An 8,505-nucleotide genomic window follows, 5' to 3' on the forward strand; every position below is an offset into this window, starting at 1 on the left:
AGACCAGTGGAGCTGGGAAAGCACGATGTGAGCAAATCTGGCCTAGACAGGGTTTCAGGAAAGACTGTCTTGTGGGAGTCATATCCCATCTAACATCAAGGAGAAATAGATTTTAACTTGTCAAGGAGGGGGAATGTGTACTCAAGGGCTCTGTAGAGGTGGTGGTGGCTGGAGAAGACCAGTGTGCTTGAAGAATTGAAAGTACAAAAGTAAAAAGCTGGTGTTTAGGTATCAGGGGTCTAGAGTTTGGACACTGGTGGGTTGGCAGGTGGGTGGCCAGTCTGGGGTTTGGCCAGTGCTTGAATATCCAGGGGTGTGGTGAGTGCTTTGGCATCCTGGGGGGTGTGGTGCAGTTGCTATTGATGTTGACAGGGGCAGATCAAGAAGAACCTGATGGGTTTTGGAAAGGGGACTGAGGTAAATTATTAAGGGTTTTAGGAAGAGGGTGAAAGAAGCGTCTCTCTACCACTTGGAGAATATGATAGGAGGGCAAGCTAAGGAGATGGTGTCATGGGCAGACAATCGGATGGAAGCTGTGGTGAGGGCGGAGCTTGAAAGATACTCTTTAACTTTGAGATGGTCACTCATGGAGAGTGAGAGAGGAATGCTATAGATTGACTTTGGTGGCTGGATGATGACTTTGGTCACTAAAAGAAGACAAGATTGTTTTTTTTAAAAATATAACTGATGGCCCTCCCTGTTGGCACAGCAGGTTAAAGCACAGCACTAAGAAGCTAAAGCCAGTTCAGCATGAGTTTGGTCCCTGCCCTGGAGGTGATCGACATGGCGTGGCAGACCTCTCCTGACACCTCCCACTGCTCTCCTAAGCTTTGTCTTCGTGGATCTGCTCCCTGTTCTGCTCCCCACTCTGTCTCTGGTGAATCTTCTCACTGCCCCTGCACCTCTGGCCTGTATCCCAGTTCTGTATGCATAAATAAATAAATAAATCTTATAACAAATATATAATTGATATACAAATTCATCATATATGTACACTTATATAATGTTGAATTTGATGTATGTTTCTGATACCTCAGTGGAAGTGTCTGAAAGGAAGTGACTATACAGATAAGGGTCTTAGAAGTGCAATTGAAATTCAGAACCACTGCATGACTGTGGGTTCTGAGAGTGTGAGATGAGTGAACTATAAATGAACTTTGAGAAAGTGCAACATTTAATGACTATGCGGAGGAGGATGATCCAGCAAAGAAGACCAGGAGGGAAATGTAAGAGGAAAACCAAGAGAATATAGTTTTCCTGGAAACCAAAAGAAGGTGGTGTTTCAAGAAGGAAGGAACAATACCCAGTGGTGCCAAGTGCTACAGATGGTCAAGTAGGATGAGGCCTGATCAGGTTCCACTGGATTTAGCAACATGGAGATTCTTAGTAACCTCAGGAAGATTGACTTCAGAAATTAAAGTGAAATCCAAGTTCAGGAAAACTTTTTTCCCCTATGCAAAATAAAACAATTATCTTTAGAGCACTATTTGTAAGTTAAAATCATAAGAAAATACTAACCTTTTGCTTGACTGATTTCACAATGCAGATGCCATATGAATACTTTTTGGAAAAGTTTTTTGGACAAACAATGGTATAGGGAAGAATGACAAGCCCAAATGTGGAGGGAAAAAAATGTAATCAGAAACCTGAATGAGAATCTTCAGTCTTCATTTGGCTGATTGTAATTAACTCACATTTAGCAGGTCCACTTATCTGTCTGAGTTGTGGTTCAGTCTCATCCTGCTGCGTCGGAATTTTTCCTGAGAGCCTCTGGGGCTCTGTGCTGTGGGCCGTGCTTTGTGGGAGGTTGGGGGGGTGGGGGTGGGGGAAGGGCATGAGTGAGAGTCCCATTCAAATTCTGGTGCCAATCTCCACTGGGGCAATTTTATGCTCTTTCTCTGATTCCATTTTTTACTTAAGCATGCTTTTTTCTCTAGTTTTCATTTTTACCCTGTCAAACATGAATTTTCTCTAGCTTTTATTTTTATCCCTGATGTCTACTTTCAGTTCATCAAAGTCAATATCTAACTTTATTTGCTTAATTAGGCAAATCAGACATTCTCTATCAACCCTCATTACTGGATATGGTGGTTCTTTGAATTTTTTAAAAAAATCATAACATTTTGTCTTCCTACTTGCTTTTTAATTCTTTGTGTGTGCGAATGCTCACTATGTCTCTTCTGTGGGTGAGATCATCTTATTCTCTTGAGGGCTTCTCTGTGGAATCACAGTCACTCTGTAACACCAAGACCCAAATTTTCAGGAATAAATACAGTTGGGAATACATAATCCCTGGTTTCATAAAACCTCTAAGGAACATTAGATAGCAAAACTCAATTATTCTGTGCACCAGTAGTTTTTATGTCTCATAAGAGGGAACACTGGGTATTTTAAAGTTGTTGGAAAACAATGAATTTATGGAATTATCTTTATGTTTATGTATTTTGGTGGGCCAGTCAAAATCACTTAGCCTTATTGTTGTATTTTGGATTTAATTTAAAGAAAGTATTGGAGGAAACCAACTTTGCAGCAAAAGGATAGAAAACCCACTGAAATCCAGAGAAACAAGAATGTTGAGAATTTTGCCTTATTTGGAGAAATAATTAGAAAGACAATTTCAGTCACATTGTAGTCTATATTTCTATTGGAGTGGATTAAAAACATGGTGATTTAAACCAATTGTGACTATTCTAGAAGAAACATTACACTTCTTTTTAACAGCATATTTGTATTTCTTTCAAAAATAATGTTGAAATCTTAGAACACTACAATAGCTGTTAAAAGCTAATCCAATGAAATGTATAATACACAAACAAAATAATATAATTATTAGAGCAACACTGGCTACTTTCTGCATGTCATGGGTACTTTTGAGAATGAGAGGGAATTTGAGGGTCTTCTCTCAAGAGAAAGGCACAAAAGCCAGGTGTGCTGCCTGACACTGATGGGTCAGAGCTGGGAATTGACCAACGGCAACCACATGTGAGATAAAGTGTGGTTTAAGAGATGTTTCACATAGGGTGCTGTCTGTTAGTGATACTTTTGCAACAATCTTGTAATATCTTAATGGGAAACAAAGAGAAACAGAATAGTAGGAAGGAAGGAGAAGCACAGTAAGTGGCAGAAGTGAAAGAGGTGAGAAGAGTGGAGACAGAGAAGCAGATATACGGGTGATGGTCGTGATCACGATGGAGCCACAGGTTCTGCTTCTGGAAGGTGTTCAGATGACTTGGTTGTGCGGCGTTGAGGCAGTGAGGGGCATTCTCCATCACATGGCTATGTGCCTTCTCAGATCTTTTTTGACTGCGCTTTAACCACCATCACACCCCTCAATACCTAAAATAGTGCTTTAAAATTTTTTTCAAAGGACCCTCATTGTCTGAAATCAATAGCAGTGGGAACCGTGGATTTCTGTAGACCATACCCAAGTCTGAGGGAAGCTAGGGAGAGGATCCTTCATTATTTTTATTCTCTCAAAAAATGTATGTGATTTTAAGATCTCAAGTTGAAATTTATCAGTTTATTATGAGAAGATGATTATATAGAAAAAGGACAAGAAAATGTGATGCTGTTTGTATATCACATTTGGAGAATTGATTTAAGCAATCCTGGCACATCTCTGTTCTTTACAAATAAAGCCAGGGAACAAAATGACTTCACCTTTTCCCATAAAGCAGAGATGGTCAGTTACACTCTCATGAAAGATTGCAAAGGGGTCTGTAAGCGAAATTATGTTCTCACTGCTACAGCTTGCCCATGGATGTTAGTTAATAATCATTATTTCCTTTCTTTATTGCCATTCAAGACTCTCTCATGAGTAGTTTTTAGCTGGTCTGGGTGGTTTGAGGGGCAGTAATCAAGGTCTTCAACCTTGAAGATTGAGAAATTTTAGTTGTTTCACTAAGTGTGTGGTAGCAAACATTATTGTCATGGTACATGGAAACACCTGGAAGGGCGCTGTAGGTTCTCTGTATACAGCAGCCATCATCCATGACATTTGTTTTCTTTTTTCCATGTGCTCATTCATAGATGCATTTCCAAGTAGCAACAGAGCTCACACTTGAAACATTCCTTTTGGCTTCTCTACAGTGTTTAACCATATGAGCATGTCAATTTCTTAATTGTGTTAAACTGTAAAACATTTGTTTCCACACTGTTTGTGATTTATCACCTTTAAAGTATCCATCTTGTTTCTGTGCTAGACATATGAAAATAGAGGGAAAATGATTGTATCCAGATTGAACAATCCACTTAATGTCATATTAACTTATAAAATAGAGAATATAGAATTAAAAAATTTCAAAACTAGATCTCAGCAATAATATAAATTTATTTTACAGATTGAAAAAATAATTCCAAAGGCTTAAAATGGCAGTCTTTTCCAAGGTAATAGGAAGGTGTGTTACCATATAAACAAAATTACTTACTGCTTATTGGCTACTGTACTAAGCTTTTTATTTTATTAAAAAATATTTATTTATTTATGCATACAGACCTGGGATACAGGCCAGAGGTGCAGGGGCAGTGAGAAGAATCACCAGAGAAAGAGTGGGAGCAGAACAGGCTGACTGATGAAGTACACTGCTGAGGAGTGCAGCAGGTGGGTAAGGAGAGGTTTGCTGCACATATGGAGCACCTATGGGGCAGGAATCAAACTCATGCTGAAGTGGTTTTAGCTTCTCAGTGCTGTGCTTTAACCCACTGTGTCCCAGGGAGGGACCCTAAGCCTTTTATTTCTAAGATGTGTTATCATACCTATTTCTGTTGATAGGTGAGAAAACATACGTAATGAGTCATCAATCTGGGACTGCAAAACCTACACTCACAATGATCCACACACTTGCTCTGCCGCCAGGGTGACCAGGTGAACCTGGAGGTAAAACCCTGGCAGGTATGCAGGAGCTCCCTCAGATCAGGATAGACAGCCATGCCCATGGAGATGTTGAACATCAAAGTACCTTCAAAACTGATGTAAATAGCCCAAATGCCCAAAAATGGATGACTGGATCCAGAAGATGTAATATATATATAATATGGAATATTACTCAGCTATCAAAAAGATAATGCCATTTGCAGCAACATGGATGGAGCTGGAAGGGATTATATTCAATGAAAAATCCAGAAAGAAAAAGAAAAATACATGGTAGTTTCACTCATAGCAGTAGTGTAAGGGATTAGAAAAAAAAGAGTAAGAAATTTTAAATAAAAAATTAAAAAAAATATACTGTTGCTCATGAGCTAAGTGTAAGAACAAGAACAAATTTCCATAACAACACATGTATGTGCAGCCCACCCATTACATTCTTTTAATTGAAGTAACTTTAGTTTGTAACATATATAGATTTTAGGTGTATCATACTATAAATTTACAGCTGTATATATCACATCATGTTCATATTTTCATATTCTGTGGATAAATATCTAAGTGATATTGTTATGTATTACATTTCTATTTTTAGTTTTTAAGGAATTCCCATAATATTTCACAGAACAATTCATTTATTCATTCATTGGAGTTCTCTATGAATACACTGGTCTGAATTATTCATATTTTTTCTCTGCTTGTCAAAGGAAACTGTACTGTCCTCATGTTCTTGACTTATTTGCTTCCATTATTTTTGGGGCCTTCATAGTTTACAGCTTTGAGTTAAAATAAAATAGGCCTATCGACATTATGATGGAGGTGAAAAAAGAAGTGGAGAGGGCCACAAAAGGGCAAGAAAGCAGGAGGCCAAAAGAAGGATAGAAAGGCCACCCACCTGCCCAGGTTCTGAGATCAGAGAGCCACCAAAAAGTCCCAAAAGGCCAAAAGACTAAAAAATCAAAACCAAGGACTATAGCAATATGACTTTCACACAATAGGGGCCTTTTGGGCTATAGCTTAGCAATGGAGAGTGCCTGATAGGACAGGTCACTCTCTATCGTTCTCACATGCATGCACAACTGCAGGAGACTTTAGTCTCTATGAACAACCACCATGGGGTTTATTTGGTAAACAGGAGAAATAAAGAGCTTACTATATCCACAACTGGCTGGCTAGCTCACCCAGATACTGTCAGTGATGGTTGCTACTGGACAGCACTACCGTTCCACAGAGGTGATGTCAGAGACACCCAGCTTTTTTTTTTTTAAAGATTTATTTATTTATGGATACAGAACTGGGGTACAGGGATGGTGAGAGGATTCACCACACACAGAGCGGGGAGCAGAACAGGCAGATAAATGAAGTACACTGCTGAGGGAAGCAGTGGGCGGGTTAGGAGAAGTCTGCCACGCCATCTGGATCACCTCCAGGGCAGGCAGGGATCGAACTCATGTGGAAGTGACCTTAGCTTCTTAGTGCTGTGCTTTAGCCCACTGTACCACCAGGGAGGGCCCAGAGACACACAGTTTTAACAGCTCTTTGTGAGTTGTTGGCTTATACCAACAGCAAACAACTCTTTCAGACACCAGGCCCAGGGCCTTTGGTGCACCTTTCAGGCAATTTTAGAGACGAGACTGAGGTCCAGTCTATGACAGTCCTTTAACTTCTCTTCCCTCTTCAGAGAGCAGCCACTTGATGCTTCTTTTCTTCTTTCTACAGAGGCTGGGACTGTCTTTTTTTTTCTTCAGGGGCTGTCATCATCTTTCCTTAGGCTGGCATTTTCACTTCCCAGGCTGGTGTCATCTCTACGCTGGCATCATCTTCCCTCTTTTTCGGAAGTTGGTGTCATCTCTCCCAGCTCCCTCTGACCCTGGCTTATGTCCTCTTTCACGGTACCCTACCCATAAGTCTGACTGGATAATTTTTCAATCTTGTGGCTGATTGGGCTGGGAGAATTTGAACCATGTCACTCCTGAGCTTGATGGTGAACTGGCTGTTGAGTTGTTTGGTTTGAGATAAAGTGTCCAGACTTCTTGAATTCAGAAGGATTCAACTGCCAATGCTTGCAGTAGGTAGGAGATTGAAGTCTGCCATTTTTTTTTTTTTAAATCAGAACGTTGACTTTATTCAGTTATTTCCTTACAACTGGAACTCTGGAAACTCGAAGATGATGTCCTTGCCCATGAGCTTCTTGTAGACACGAGAAAGTCCCCACTTTGATGAGTCAGCTGCCGTCCAGCTTCGCGCAGATGCGCTTGCCCACAATCTCTCTGGGGAAGGCCAGTTCCTCCAGGATGGCGTCATGCATGGCCATCAGGATGCGCATCCTGAGCCGCTTCTGCTTGTTTTTCGTGTGGCTCTTGTTGAGTTGGCTTCTCTGCGCGATGAAGAACATGTGCTTCCCCCTAAACTTCTCCAGCTCCCGCACCAGCAGAACCTGGATCTTCTGAAAAGGCTTGAGCTGTGGCTCAGGCACGATGATGATGGCCTTGTGGCCGCTGACCTCAGTCTCTTTGGTCGCAGTGATGTTTTAGCTCCCGCAGCTGCGCCTTCAGGTTAGTTCAGCTCCAGCTTCAGCAGCGTCTGAGATATGCCGGACTTGAACTGGTCCAGCTTCTAACCGTTGGGCTTCACCATCTTCACGCTCGAGCTCAACATGGCTACCTCCTCGCTGAGAGGAGAATTGAAGAAAGGAATGCAATTGATTTGGAACCTATCTGCGCTGTCAAATAATCTTTGGAAGATGAGCAACTGAAATCACATTGACAAAATGAAATTTGGGGCAAATGGTTGCTGTTATTATTATGAGTAAAATAGAAAATAAATTGAAGTTGGAGAGATGAGTTATAATTTGAATACATCTTTTGTGTTTCACAAAAAAGTGATGCGTAGCCTTTTGACAGAAGTGTTATGTGCAACGGACATGCAACAATCACCTTTTTCTCGGTGGCTATCTGGAGCTGTGCTTGGGGAGTAATGACTGCACATCTATGGCTACTTAAAAACACTTTTGTTAAAGATTAGATTCTCAAACAGGAGTTTGGAAGTGGGTCAGCTTTCTACTCATTTACCAAATACCTGGAAGAAGAGAACTAAAAAGAATGACATAAGTAAAAAGACCTAGACAATGAGATATGGATGTCTTGAAGACAGCGACATGTGCTTTCAAATAAAGTATTTCCTGTGAACTTCCTGTATCACTTTGGGATTCTAATATAGTCGTGTAAAGTAGAGAAAGTCATAAAAAACTTGAAAGAGGGTGTCCCTGGTGGTGCAAGGGGTTAAGTCACAGTATTCTGAAGCTTTCTGCAGCCACAGCAGCATGAGTTAGATCTCTGTTTGGGAGATTAACCCAAATGGTGCAGCAGACCTCTCCTGTCTCATCTGCAGCTCCCCTCAGCAATGTATTTCAATAGATCTGTCTGTTCAGCTCTCCACTCTGTCTCTGGTGAATAGTCTCACCCTCTGTATGTTTGGCCTATACCCCAGTTCTTGTATGCATAAATACACAAATCTTTAAAAAAAATTTGAAAGAGAATATTTGTAGACTTAGGAAGGGAAAGAATAAAAGTTAAATACATTTTTTTTTGGAAAGTATTTATTTTCTATGCAAGTCACAATTATATGATGTAATTAAAGTT

The 8,505-nt window shown here is 40.5% G+C and overlaps 1 pseudogene; it reads right to left on the reverse strand.

The window, feature by feature from the left end:
• Window positions 1–7,003: 7,003 nt before the first annotated feature.
• Window positions 7,004–7,522, reverse strand: LOC101629303 (annotated as a pseudogene).
• Window positions 7,523–8,505: the final 983 nt, after the last annotated feature.

This window comes from Condylura cristata, unplaced genomic scaffold (assembly GCF_000260355.1).
Source record: "Condylura cristata isolate star-nosed mole 26May11 unplaced genomic scaffold, ConCri1.0 scaffold00016, whole genome shotgun sequence".
Lineage (NCBI taxonomy): Eukaryota > Metazoa > Chordata > Mammalia > Eulipotyphla > Talpidae > Condylura > Condylura cristata.